The sequence below is a fragment of the Eleutherodactylus coqui genome, chromosome 10, assembly GCF_035609145.1.
Source record: "Eleutherodactylus coqui strain aEleCoq1 chromosome 10, aEleCoq1.hap1, whole genome shotgun sequence".
NCBI classification, from domain to species: Eukaryota; Metazoa; Chordata; class Amphibia; order Anura; family Eleutherodactylidae; genus Eleutherodactylus; species Eleutherodactylus coqui.
Genome location: NC_089846.1, coordinates 70,749,176 through 70,764,260, shown reverse-complemented (window position 1 = coordinate 70,764,260; position 15,085 = coordinate 70,749,176).

Sequence of the window (15,085 nt, the reverse complement as noted above, 5' to 3'; positions counted from 1 at the left end):
ACTCTTTCCCTGTTTTACCATCTATTGGCCATCCATATCCTAGGGGTGTCCAGAAGAGGTCCAGCGCTGCCCTGGCCTTGGCTGTGTGCGTCCCTCCGGGAGGCAGCATGGTAAGTACCGCCATTACAAGCCAGCACTTGCCCTCCCAGCTACTCAGTGTATGTCATGTGTCTGGGGTCAACCTACAGGACACTGCAATTGATATAGATAGGTAGATATGGATATGAGATATCTATATAGATATAGATATGAGATAGATATAGCTGTGAGATAAATAGATATATAAATAGATAGATTAGAGAAAGATATAGCTATGAGAGATATAGATAGACATAGAAGGTAGATGATGGATAGAGAGGTAGATATGAGAAAAATATGAAAGATGAAGATATATATTGATATTCAATTGATATGAGAGAGATGGGTATAAAAGAGATATGAGATAGATAAGTAGGTGAGAGAAATAAATATAGATATAAGAGAGATAAATATAGATATAAGAGAGATAAATATGAGTTAGATAGAAAGATAGATATGGGGTAGCTTGATAGACAGATATATCTATATATATAAAGACGAAAGCCCTCACTGACTCACTCACTGACTCCCTGACTGACTGATTCGCCACTAATTCTCCAACTTCCTGATGTCGTAGAAACATGAAATTTGGCACAAGCATAGATTATGTCCAAAATAGGAAAAGTAAAAAGGTCCTAACTCAATTATTCAATTCTAGCGCAAAATAGAGTCCAATTAGAGTCCAAATTTTAAGTACGGAATCTAATTCTCTCACTTCTCGATGTTGTAGAAACATAATATTTGGCACGAGCATTGATTATGTCATAAATAGGAAAACCTAATGGGTCCCAACTCGATTATTCAATTCTAGCGCAAAAGAACTAGCGTCGCAATTTTATGTACATAATCTAATTCTCTCACTTCCCGGTGTCATAGAAACTTTGTAAGGACTGGCGGTTCGCGGGTCCACCGTGTCCGCACCGCCGGTCCTGTCATGCGTGCGGCTGCTGTGCAGCGCAGGGGGGCCCCGGTTCTCATCACCTCCCCTGGCCGCCGAGCTCCTCCTCGCCGCCGGGTTGCTAGGGACGCGGTGGGTGTTGCCCCTCGTTGCATCCTCTGTATCGCAGCAATCAGGCATGTGTCTCCTTTCCTGCCTCCTGCAGGGCTGGGGGCGGGTTCCCCAGTGCTGCTGGGTGCACTCAGCTGCTGTCAGGCTCCCCGCCCCAATCAGCTGCTGGGGCGGGGGCTCTGACAGCATTTAAACCTGCTTGTGTCTGCAGACCAGTGCCAGTGTTAGTTTGGTTTGCCTGCTACACCAGCGTACCTTGTGGTTTTGACTCCGGATATTGACTCTCTGCTTTTTGACCTGACGTTGCCTTTGCCTGACCCTCTTGTACTGCGTACCCTCTCGTTGCTGACCCGGTTTGTCTGACTCTCCTTGCTGTTGTTTGTTCCAGTGTCTGTCCGTTTGTTAGTCTCAGCGTCCCCCTTCCTTAGTGAGGGTAGGGACCGTCGCCCAGTTGTCGCCCTGGGGCTTAGCCCAGGGGGGCAAGTAGGTACGGACAGGGGTTGCGGGTATTTTCAGGGACTTCCAGTTTCCCGAACCCCGAGTCCTGACAAACTTAAAATTTGGCACAGGCATTGATTATGTCATAAATAGGAAAAGCTAATGGGTCTCCACTCGATTATTCAATTCTAGCGCAAAAGAATTAGCATCGAAAGTTTATGTACATAATAGAATTCTCTCACTTCGCGGTGTCATAGAAACTTGAAATTTAGCACAGGCATTGATTAGGTCATAAATAGGAAAACCTAATGGGTCTCAACTCAATTATTCAATTCTAATCACAAAAGAATTAGCGTCCAAATTTTATGTACAGAATCTAATTCTCCAACTTCCCAATGTCATAGAAACTTGAAATTTGGCACAAGCATTGATTATGTCATAAATAGGAAAAGCTAATGGTTTCTAACTCGATTATTCAATTGTAAGCGCAAAAGAATTAGCGTCCAAATTTTATGTACATAGTCTACATTGATTATGTGATGAATAGGAAAAGCTAATGGGTCCCAACTCGATTATTTAATTCCAGCGCAAAAGAATTAGTGTCAAAATTTTACGTACGTAATCTAATTCTTTCACTTCCCAGTGTCATAGAAACTTGAAATTTGGCACAGGCATTGATTATGTCATAAATACGAAAACCTAATGGGTCCCAACTCGATTATTCAATTCTATGCGCAAAAGAATGTGTCCAAATTTTACGTACGTAATCTAATACTCTCACTTGAAATTTGGCACAAGCATTGATTGTGTCATAAATAGGAAAGGTTAATGGGTCCCAACTTAATTATTCAATTCTAGCGCAAAAAAAATTAGCGTCCAAATTTTATGTACGGAATCTAATTCTCTCACTTCCCGGTGTCATAGAAACTTGAAATTTGGCACGAGCATTGATTATGTCAAAAATAGGAAAAGTTAAAGGGGTTGTCCCGCGCCGAAACAGGTTTTTTTTTTTCAATAGCCCCCCCGTTCGGCGCGAGACAAACCCGATGCAGGGGTTAAAAAAAACAAACGGATAGTACTTACCCGAATCCCCACGCTCCGGTGACTTCTTACTTACCTTGCGAAGATGGCCGCCGGGATCTCCACCCACGGTGGACCGCAGGTCTTCTCCCATGGTGCACCGTGGCCTCTGTGCGTTCCATTGCCAATTCCAGCCTCTTGATTGGCTGGAATCGGCACACGTGACGGGGCGGAGCTACGAGGAGCAGCTCCCCTGCACGAGCGGCCCCATTCAGAAGGGAGAAGACTGGACTGCGCAAGCGCGTCTAATCGGGAGATTAGACGCTGAAATTAGACGGCACCATGGAGACGGGGACGCTAGCAACGGAGCAGGTAAGTGAATAACTTCTGTATGGCTCATAATTAATGCACAATGTATATTACAAAGTGCATTAATATGGCCATACAGAAGTGTATACCCTCACTTGCATTCGCGGGACAACCCCTTTAATGGGTCCCAACTCGATTATTCAATTTTAGCGGAAAAGAGTTAGCATCCAAATGTTACGTACTTAATGTAATTCACTTCCCGATGTCATAGAAACATGAAATTTGGCACGAGCATTGATTATGTCATAAATAGGAAACGTTAATGGGTACCAACTCGATTATTCAATTCTAAGCGCAAAAGAATTAGCGTCCAAATTTTATGTACGGAATCTAATTCTCTCACTTCCCAATATCATAGAAATTTGAAATTTGGCACGAACATTGATTATGTCATAAATAGGAAAAGCCAATGGGTTCTAACTCAATTATTCAATTCTAAGCGCAAAAGAGTTAGCGTCCAAATTTTACATACGGAATCTAATTCTCTTACTTGAAATTTGGCGCGAGCATTGATTATTATGTCATAAATAGGAAAAGTTAATGGGTCCCAACTCGATTATTAATTTTAAGCGCAAAAGAATTAGCGTCCAAATTTTATATATGGAATCTAATTCTCTCACTTCCCGATGTCACAGAAACTTGAAATTTGGCACGAACATTGATTATGTCATAAATAGGAAAAGTTAATGGGTCCCAACTCGATTATTCAATTCTAAGCGCAAAAGAATTAGCGTCCAAATTTTATGTATGGAATCTAATTCTCTCACTTCCCAATGGCATAGAAATTTTAAATTTCGCACGAGCATTGATTATGGCATAAGTAGGAAAAGATAATGGGTCCTAACTCAATTATTCAATTCTAAGCGCAAAAGAATTAGCGTCCAAATTTTACGTACGGAATCTAATTCTCTCACTTCCTGATTTCATAGACACTTGAAATTTGGCAGATGCATTGATTATGTCATAAATAGGAAAAGTTAATGGGTCCCAACTCGATTATTCAATTCTAAGTGCAAAAGCATTAGCATCCAATTTTTTTGTACGGAATCTAATTCTCTTACTTCCTGATGTCATTTTATATAAAGGAAACATTGCATGGTTACCTCCACATGGTGTTTCCTGGGTAACACAAAGAACCATGCAAAATGGTGAACATATTTTTTTCCCTGTATCTCTAAAGTAACCACGACTTCATAAGATTTTCCGTGTGAACACCAAATAAACACCAGTACCAAATTAACTCAGGCGAAGGCGGATATATCAGCTAGTAGAAAAATAAATAGATAAGAGATATGGATATCTCTGTCTGCCTTCATGGAGTTAGAAAGGAATTTTTTCCTCCAAATGAGCTAAATTGGCTAGTGTTTTTCATTCCAACAAGACTGAACTAGATGGACATTGTCTTCATTCAGCCTTACATACTGTTACTATGAGATAGATACAGATATGACAGACATAGAAACGAGACAGATAGTTAGATAGATGGATATCAGAAAAATATATTTTAGAAAAATATAGATATGACAGAGGTAGATAGAGAGAGAGATAAGATGAAAACAGACATGAAAAAGACAGGTAAATATGAGAGACAGATTAAGGGTGCCTACTAGAGATGAGCGAACACGTTCGGCCCCGCCCCTTTTTCGCCCGAACACCGAACTTTGCGAACACTTCAGTGTTCGGGCGAAAAAGTTCGGGGGCCGCCGTGGCAGCGCGGGGGGGTGCGGCGGGGAGTGGGGGGGAGAGGGAGAGAGAGAGGGCTCCCCCCTGTTCCCCGCTACTGCCGCCCGCGCCGCCGCGCATCTCCCCGCCCCCCGGCGGCACCCGGACCTTTACGCGCGAACACTGCAGTGTTCGGCAAAGCCGGTGTCCGGGTGCGGATGTGTCCGTAACGGACATGTTCGCTCATCTTTAGTGCCTACCTACTACTCTTACGTTTTCACAGCGAAATTTGCAGTGTTTTTTTTCTCCAGGTGTCTATGAGACTTGTTAATCTTAAAATCGCAACGTGGCAAAATCGCAATTTACAGCGAAATCGCGATTTTAACATTAACAAGTCCCATAGACACCTGGAGAAAAAAAACGCTGTGAATTTCGTAGTGAAAAAGAACTGTAGTGGGTAGGCACTAGAGATGAGCGAACGTACTCGTCCGAGCTTGATACTCGTTCGAGTATTAGCGTGTTCGAGATGCTTGTTACTCGAGACGAGTACCACGCGATGTTCAAGTTACTTTCACTTTCATCTCTGAGACGTTAGCACACTTTTCTGGCCAATAGAAAGACAGGGAAGGCATTACAACTTCCCCCTGCGACGTTCAAGCCCTATACCACCGCCCTGCAGTGAGTGGCTGGCGAGATCAGGTGTCACCCGAGTATATAGATCAGCCCCTCCCACGGCTCGCCACAGATGCATTCTGACATAGTTCAGGGAAAGTGCTGCTGGTGCCGGAGCTGCTATAGGGAGAGCGTTAGGAGTTATTTTAGGCTTCAAGAACCCCAACGGTCCTTCTTAGGGCCACATCTAAACGTGTGCAGTAGTGTGGAGGCTGCTTTTTGCAGTGTTGCACATTTTAATTTTTTTTTGTATATCGGCCGTGCAGAGCATTGTGTCCTGCAGTAATTTTACATTGTCCAGGGCCAGTAGTGGTGAGGCAGGGACAGAAGACATATTTAGTGTATATAGGCAGTGGGCCTTTCCAAAAACATTTGGGAAAAAAAATCTATTTGGGCTGCCTGTGACCGTCCTCAGTGTACTGGGTCTCTGCTGGGGGTAGTTGTCCTAATTCATATGCAGCCAGCTAAGTGTTACAGCAGGCTTGCGCAAAATTCTTTCCTGCCTCTGTGTTGCCTCTTACATCACCGCTGTATTCCTGTCCACAAGTGTACTGGGTCTCTGCTGGGGGTAGTTGTCCTAATTCATACGCAGCCAGCTAAGTGTTACAGCAGGCTTGCGCAAAATTCTTTCCTGCCTCTGTGTTGCCTCTTACATCACCGCTGTATTCCTGTCCACAAGTGTACTGGGTCTCTGCTGGGGGTAGTTGTCCTAATTCATACGCAGCCAGCTAAGTGTTACAGCAGGCTTGCGCAAAATTCTTTCCTGTCTCTGTGTTGCCTCTTACATCACCGCCGTATTCCTGTCCACAAGTGTACTGGGTCTCTGCTGGGGGTAGTTGTCCTAATTCATACGCAGCCAGCTAAGTGTTACAGCAGGCTTGCGCAAAATTGTTTCCTGCCTCTGTGTTGCTCTTACATCACCACCGTATTCCTGTCCACAAGTGTACTGGGTCTCTGCTGGGGGTAGTTGTCCTAATTCATACACAGCCAGCTAAGTGTTACAGCAGGCTTGCGCAAAATTCTTTCCTGCCTCTGTGTTGCCTCTTACATCACCGCTGTATTCCTGTCCACAAGTGTACTGGGTCTCTGCTGGGGGTAGTTGTCCTAATTCATACGCAGCCAGCTAAGTGTTACAGCAGGCTTGCGCAAAATTCTTTCCTTCCTCTGTGTTGCCTCTTACATCACCGCCGTATTCCTGTCCACAAGTGTACTGGGTCTCTGCTGGGGGTAGTTGTCCTAAGTCATACGCAGCCAGCTAAGTGTTACAGCAGGCTTGTGCAAAATTCTTTCCTGCCTCTGCTGTGCGTTCCGTAAGCAAAGTCAGCCTCCAACCACAGGCCAATAAGCGGCACATTTAATTACAGCGTTCTGTTTCTGCACTACTGGTAATACAGCATGCTGAGGGGTAGGGGTAGGCCTAGAAGACGTGGACGCGGGCGAGGACGCGGAGGCCCAAGTCAGGGTGTGGGCACAGGCAGAGCCAGTGCGGTGGCCAGGGGTAGAGGCAGGGCCAGACTGAATAATCCACCAACTGTTTCCCAAAGCGCCCCTTCGCACCATGCCACTCTGCAGAGGCCAAGGTGCTCTAAGGTGTGGCAGTTTTTCACAGAGATGCCTGACGACCGACGAACAGTGGTGTGCAACCTTTGTCGCGCCAAGATCAGCTGGGGAGCCACCACCACCAGCATGCGCAGGCATATGATGGCCAAGCACCCCACAAGGTGGGAAGAAGGCCGTTCACCGCCTCCGGTTTGCACCACTGCCTCTCCCCCTGTGCCCCAACCTGCCACTGAAATCCAACCCCCCTCTGAGGACACAGGCACGAGTGCCTACCGGCCTGCACCCACACCCTCACCTCCGCTGTCCTCAGCCCTATCCAGCAATGTATCTCAACGCAGCGTCCAGACGTCGCTAGCGCAACTGTTTGAGCGCAAGCGCAAGTACGCCGCCACGCACCCGCACGCTCAAGCGTTAAACGTGCACATAGCCAAATTGATCAGCCTGGAGATGCTGCCGTATAGGCTTGTGGAAACGGAGACTTTCAAAAGCATGATGGCGGCGGTGGCCCCGCGCTACTCGGTTCCCAGTCGCCACTACTTTTCCCGATGTGCCGTCCCAGCCCTGCACGACCACGTCTCCCGCAACATTGTACGCGCCCTCACCAACGCGGTTACTGCCAAGGTCCACTTAACAATGGACACGTGGACAAGCACAGGCGGGCAGGGCCACTACATCTCCCTGACGGCACATTGGGTGAATTTAGTGGAGGCTGGGACAGAGTCAGAGCCTGGGACCGCTCACGTCCTACCCACCCCCAGAATTGCGGGCCCCAGCTCGGTGCTGGTATCTGCGGCGGTATATGCTTCCTCCACTAAACCACCCTCCTCCTCCTCCAACGCAACCTCTGTCTCGCAATCAAGATGTGTCAGCAGCAGCAGGACGTCGCCAGCAGTCGGTGTCGCGCGGCGTGGCAACACAGCGGTGGGCAAGCGTCAGCAGGCCGTGCTGAAACTACTCAGCTTAGGAGAGAAGAGGCACACGGCCCACGAACTGCTGCAGGGTCTGACAGAGCAGACCGACCGTTGGCTTGCGCCGCTGAGCCTCCAACCGGGCATGGTCGTGTGTGACAACGGACGTAACCTGGTGGCGGCTCTGCAGCTCGGCAGCCTCACGCACGTGCCATGCCTGGCCCATGTCTTTAATTTGGTGGTTCAGCTTTTTTTGAAAAGCTACCCACACTTGTCATACCTGCTCGGAAAGGTGCGCCGGGTCAGCGCACATTTCCGCAAGTCCAAGACGGACGCTGCCACCCTGCGCACCCTGCAACATCAGTTTAATCTGCCAGTGCACCGACTGCTGTGCGACGTGCCCACACGGTGGAACTCTACGCTCCACATGTTGGCCAGACTCTATGAGCAGCGTAGAGCTATAGTGGAATACCAACTCCAACATGGGCGGCGTAGTGGGAGTCAGCCTCCTCAATTCTTTACAGAAGAGTGGGCCTGGTTGGCAGCCATCTGCCAGGTCCTTGGAAACTTTGAGGAGTCTACCCAGGTGGTGAGCGGGGATGCTGCAATCATTAGCGTCACCATTCCTCTGCTATGCCTCTTGAGAAGTTCCCTGCAAAGCATAAAGGCAGACGCTTTGCGCTTGGAAACGGAGGCGGGGGAAGACAGTATGTCGCTGGATAGTCAGAGCACCCACATGTCTATATCTCAGCCCGTTGAGGAGGAGAGGGAGGAGCATGAGGGGGAGGGGGAAGAGACAGCATGCTGCTTGCCTGTCATCCTTTCAGTGTGTATGGCCACAGGAGAAGGAGGAGGATCCTGAAAGTGATCTTCCTAGTGAGGACAGCCATGTGTTGCGTACAGGTACCCTGGCACACATGGCTGACTTCATGTTAGGATGCCTTTCTCGAGACCCTCGTGTTGCACGCATTCTGGCCACTACGGATTACTGGGTGTACACACTGCTCGACCCACGGTATAAGGAGAACCTTTCCACTCTCATACCCGAAGAGGAAAGGGGTTCGAGAGTGATGCTATACCACAGGACCCTGGCGGACAAACTGATGGTAACATTCCCATACGACTGCGCTAGTGGCAGAAGGCGCAGTTCCGAGGGCCAGATAGCAGGGGAGGCGCGGTGATCAGGCAGCATGTACAGCGCAGGCAGGGGAACATTCTCCAAGGCCTTTGCCAGCATTATGGCTCCTCAGCAAGACTGTGTCACCGCTCCCCAGTCAAGGCTGAGTTGGCGGGAGCACTGTAAAAGGATGGTGAGGGAGTACGTAGCCGATCGCACGACCGTCCTCGGTGACGCCTCTGCCCCCTACAACTACTGGGTGTCGAAGCTGGACACGTGGCCTGAACTTGCGCCGTATGCCCTGGAGGTGCTTGCTTGTCCTGCGGCTAGCGTCTTGTCAGAGAGGGTGTTTAGTGCGGCTGGGGGAATCCTCACGGATAAGCGTACCTGCCTGTCAACCGACAGTGCCGACAGGCTTACACTCATCAAGATGAACAAAGCCTGGATTTCCCCAGACTTCTCTTCTCCACCAGCGGACAGCAGCGATACCTAAGCAATACGTAGGCTGCACCCGCAGATGGAAGCATCGTTCTCTATCACCATCAAAAATGGGGACCCTTTTGCTTCATCAATCTGTGTATTCTATTCCTCCTCCTCCTCCTGCCTAATTTTTCTGACGTACATTAGTACTGTTGGTACACCAATTTTTTGGGGCCCTCGCCTACAGTGTAATCCAATTAATTTTTTGCCCACCTGCATTAAAGCTGACGTTACATCAGCTGTGATGGGCACTGCAATGGGATATATTTGTGTACCGCCGGTGGCTTCCTGGCACCCACCCATGCTGTCGGTCCACACGGAATTGTAACTGCATGTGTCCACTTCTAAAGAACCCAGTCTGACTGGGCCATGCAGTGTGGGCCGAAGCCCACCTGCATTTAATCGGACGTTACCTCAGCTGTGATGGGCACTGCAATGGGATACATTTATGTACAGCCGGTGGGTTCCAGGGAGCCACCCATGCTGTGGGTCCACAGGGAGTTGTAACTGCATGTGTCCACTTCTAAAGAACCCCAGTCTGACTGGGGCATGCAGTGTGGGCCAAAGCCCACCTGCATTAAACATGACATTACCTCAGCTGTGATGGGCAATGCAATGGGATATATTTATGTACCGCCGGTGGCTTCCGGGCACCCACCCATGCTGTCGGTCCACACGGAGTTGTAACTCCATGTGAACACTTCTAAAGAACCCCAGTCTGACTGGGGCATGCAGTGTGGGCCGAAGACCACCTGCATTTAATCGGATGTTACCTCAGCTGTGATGGGCACTGCAATGGGATACATTTATGTACAGCCGGTGGGTTCCAGGGAGCCACCCATGCTGTGGGTGCACACGGAATTCCCATTGCGGAGTTGTACCTGCCTGTGACTATTTATAAAACCGCGGTCTGACTGGGGCATGCAGACACCTTGACAGAATAAATAGTGTGTGGCACATAGGTTCCCCATTGCTATGCCCACGTATGCAGCTCCTGATGGCGGTGGCACAGGATTATATTTCTCATTGCTTCTGTACAGCATTGTGGGCTATCGCCCTGCCCCTTTTAAAGAGGGTCGCTGCCTAGCCGTGCCAACCCTCTGCAGTGTGTGCCTGCGGTTCCTCCTCATGGCAGACGCACTTATAAATAGACATGAGGGTGGTGTAGCATGAGTGCAGCTGAAGGCTGCGCAGGGACAGTTTGGTGTGCGCAGTGGACACTGCGTCGTGCGGGGGGGGGGGGGGTTGGGCAGCATGTAACCTAGGAGAAGTGGCAGCGGAGTGTCATGCAGGCAGTGATTGTGCTTTGTTGGAGGTAGTGTGGTGCTTAGCTAAGGTATGCTTTGCTATTGAGGGCTTTTCAGAAGTAAAAGTTGTTGGGAGGGGGGGGGGCACTCTTGCCGCTATTGTGGCTTAATAGTGGGACCTGGGAACTTGAGATGCAGCCCAACATGTAGCCCCTCGCCTGCCCTGTCCGTTGCTGTGTCGTTCCCATCACTTTCTTGAATTGCCCCGATTTTCACAAATGGAAACCTTAGCGAGCAGCGGCAATATACACAAATGCTCGAGTCGCCCATTGACTTCAATGGGGTTCGTTACTCGAAACGAACCCTCGAGCATCGCGAAAATTTTGTCCAGAGTAACGAGCACCCGAGCATTTTGGTGCTCGCTCATCTCTAGTAGGCACCCATAGACACGAGACAGATAGATATGAGGCAGAGAGTGACATATGAGAGAGATAGATACATACATGAGGTTTTTATGAGATAGATACATTGATATGAGATAGATATAGTTGTAGATATGATATATATACACACATACATATATATAGATTAGATAACGATAGATATGAGAGCTATTGGATTTAAAAATATAAATATACGTGAACTAGTGAACTGCAAATGGGACTCGTGAGCAGACATGACACAATGACTAACAAAAACGCAAAACACTTAGCATACCTGCAAGCATAAACAGATCGAATTGTTACAGTACTTATGAGGTTTTGGTTTGTATTTTGGCCAATATATTTAAGCCCACAAGCCCCTGACAAGGGTCCTCGTCTCCTGGGTCCCTACTCAGGCTGAACTAGATGGACATTGTCTTCATTTAGCCTAACATACTATGTACTCGGACAAGTTTATCCAAAAAAGGCAGCAGGAGCATTCAGGGGCAGTAAAACAGGTATAATTTTCATTATTCCATCCTCAGTAATCACGCAACGTTTCGGCCATTACAAACAGCCTTTGTCAAGCATGTTACAGAAAAGGGAGTGACTGAACGTAAGGAGCGTGATGACGTCATCAGGAAGTCGGTGCGGGCGCGTTGCTCCCATGGAGACGCTGAAGATGGCAGCAGAGGCTCTGGTGATGGCGTGCCCAGTCGGGGAGGAGGACTCTGGATCCTTGGTTGTCCTGGATTGGACACAGGAGCAGCTACGGCGCAGCTGGCAGCTGATTAAGTGGTAGGAGGAACAATCTGGTAACCAATGTTATGCCTGTACTCTCCTTGTTTTAAACTATTTAAGGGGGGTTGTGGTTTTCTGTAACATGCTTGACAAAGGCTGTTTGTAACGGCCAAAACGTTGCGTGATTACTGAGGATGGAATAAAGAAAATTATACCTGTTTTACTGCACCTAAATGCTCCTGCTGCCTTTTTTGGATAAACTTTGGGAATTGATTGGAAGATTTGGATCTGTCTCCTGATTAACGGCTGTGCAGGGAGAGCCTCCCCTTGGATAAGGGTTTGCTGTAGTGCTGCTGGTGCTTGTGTGTTTTTGGAGTACATGTACTCAGACAAGACAACAACCCTGTGAGTCCTGTCTGCAATCACCAACAAGGACGGTGCGATACTGGGACATAAGTACCTGGCTAAACCAAGATGGAAAACGATCCAAAAAGAACAGGACACAGTTCAGACAAAAACAGAAGGGAATGCATGTCCAATGACCTGCACAGGCACACAGAAAGAACATGTAATCTTTCACACCAATAAACCCTCTACAGTACTGTTCACATCTCATGTCCAGCCAACAATGCAGACACACAGAGCATGTCACTGTTCACACCTACACACCCTCAACAGGACCGTTTACACTTCATGTCCAGTCACCTGCACAGACAAACAGAACACATCGCTGTTCACAACAATATACAAAGAACAGGACTGTTCACCACATGTCCGGCCACCTGCACAAACACACAGAACATGTCGCTGTTCACACCATTACACCCTTAACAGGACTGTTTACACTTCATGTCTGGCCACCTGCACACTAGCGTTTTGTTTTTTTTTGTGCTGCGAGAGCGAATGAAAACACTCAGCTTGCAGTGCAAAAAAACCACTGCAATATCGCAAAATGCTTTTAATAGGGCCGGCAGCAGCAGCAGCGCCAGCCCCATTGAAAGCATAGGGAGTATAGCGCAGACTTCTGCCACAGCTTCTTTCAATGGAGCCGGCAGCAGCAGCGCCGACCCCATTGAAAGCAATGGAATAGCATTCTGGACTACTGCCACAGCTGTGAAAGCCGTGGAAGAAGATTCCTTCATCCCCACAGTTCCGGCATGGATAAAGGAAACTTCTGCCACAGCTGTGACAGCTGTGGCAGAAGTCTGTGATATACTCCTTATTATGGGCGTACCTAAAGGCCCCGGGGCCTGGGTGCAAAAGTTCAGCTCGGGCCCCCCTGGGACCTTTTTCCCCCTCGCCCCGTACCTATGCCTGAGGGCCAATGTCCATGTGCGGATTTTATTTACAAAATCCGCACGTGGCCCCCGCACGGGAGATCCGTGCATCTTGCATCATAGGGATACATTGGCATCGGTAGGGCAGCTAAAAGCATGCAGATGGGATTCCTTCTCGGAGTGCAGGTCACACGCACAGGAGGAAATTGCAGCACGCACCATTTTCCTGCGGATCTGCCACATATGGACGACTCCCGCGGCTTCCATTGAAGCCTATGGAAGCCGTTCGTATCCATGGCACAGCCGCAGCTGTTTTTGTGCTGTGCCGCAGATACGTGGGAGAACAGAAGATTTTTTAAAATATTGGTGCGCATGCATGCGGCACGCTGCCGGCCTGCCGAGCACGTCCGCCGACCGAAAGAAAGAAGATCCGGCCTGCACAGAGGGATGCCCAGCAGCATTCGGAGAGGTGAGTATAATGTATTTTCCCTCTCCATGTCCGCGGGCATGTATGGATTTCACTGTGGGATTCAGCAGTGAAATCTGTGCGTGCAAGTGGGCATGAGGCCTAAGAGAGAGAGATACATAGATATGAGAGAGATTCAGAGATAAATAAATAGATAGATAGATAGATAGATAGATATGATAGAGATAGATAAATACATAGATATGGGAGAGATTCAGAGATAGATAGATAGAAATAAAGATAGATATGATAGAGATAGATAGATAGACAGAAAGACATACAGACAGGCAGACAAGCAGATAGATAGATACATACCCGGGTGCCCGAACTACTTCTCTGGTGAGGAGAGCAGCTGTACACAATGTCAGCTGGAGGGAAGCAGCAGGGAGATGACATCATCCCTGGTCCACTCGATGCTATGCTGTGCCCGTATGCCGTGAGTCTGTGTCTGTGTTCTCTCTGCTCCTTCCCCCATCCCCCCTCCTCTTCTCCTGTCATCTCTCCAAGTCCTCCCCCCTCTGTTCTCCTACTCTCCTCTCTGGCTCATGCTGTCGGCTGGACCGCACTAACTTAGCACGTGGCTGCTGACAGTGTGAAGTGAAAGTGTAGCTGCATATAGTGGAGGGCGGCCTCTAGGCCCCCTCAAGCGCAGGGGCCGGGTCGCCGTTGCGACCCTGGCACCCCCTGCTGGTACACCTATGCTCTCTATGTTTTTAATGGGGCTAGCGCTGCTGCCGCTGGCCCCGTTACAAACACTGAACGATATCGCAGATTTCTTTGGTTTCATAATCATCACTGTCGCATCGCAGGGGAAAATATCGCTAGTGGGTGTCCACCCTTATGGGCATTCTACATGGAAAATGTACTTACATCTGAGGTTGAATTAATTACAAAATACTCTCTCAGAGCATTGCTTACTGAGTTTTTGTTGTAGGGGAGTTTCATTATGTTCACATTATTTTTCCAAATCCTTGCAGTTCTTTGTGAGTTGTCTAGGGCTAATTTCAAGTAAATTGGGGCATTGTCCACCCATGTAGCCATACCTATCTTTGAGGGATATACCATATGTAAGATCCATCTATTAACCAATAGGAGGGGGGAGAAAATAATAAATTCTCTAGGGGATGAATCGAGACACCCAAGAGGTGTCGTATAGAGCTTCTCTATGAAGCTAGGGAAGCAATGTAGGGGAGTTTCTATGTTTGTTTGTTGAGTTTATAGTTTTATCTGGAGTCATGTTGAAGTCTCCAAAGATGACCAGATTTCCTGCTTGTATCTTCTTGATTTTCTTAATGACTTTGTTCAAAAAGGGAATTAGGACATCATTTGGGGCATATATATATTTGCTAGTGTGATGGGATTTCCATTTAAGGTGGCTGTGAGGACAAGATATCTACCCCATGACTCTGAAATTTGCTCCATCACTACAAAATTATGATTAACTTTAATTGCAATCAGCACTCCTGCTTGTTTTTTGGCTGCACATGTCATATAAGGGTGGCTTCACACAAGCGTGTGCGTACATAGGTGCGTACATATGTGCGCAAAAACACGTGTATATGGCGGTATGCATTGTCTTCAATAGAGCCGCAGCTGCTGCCGGCGGCTGCATTGAAGAC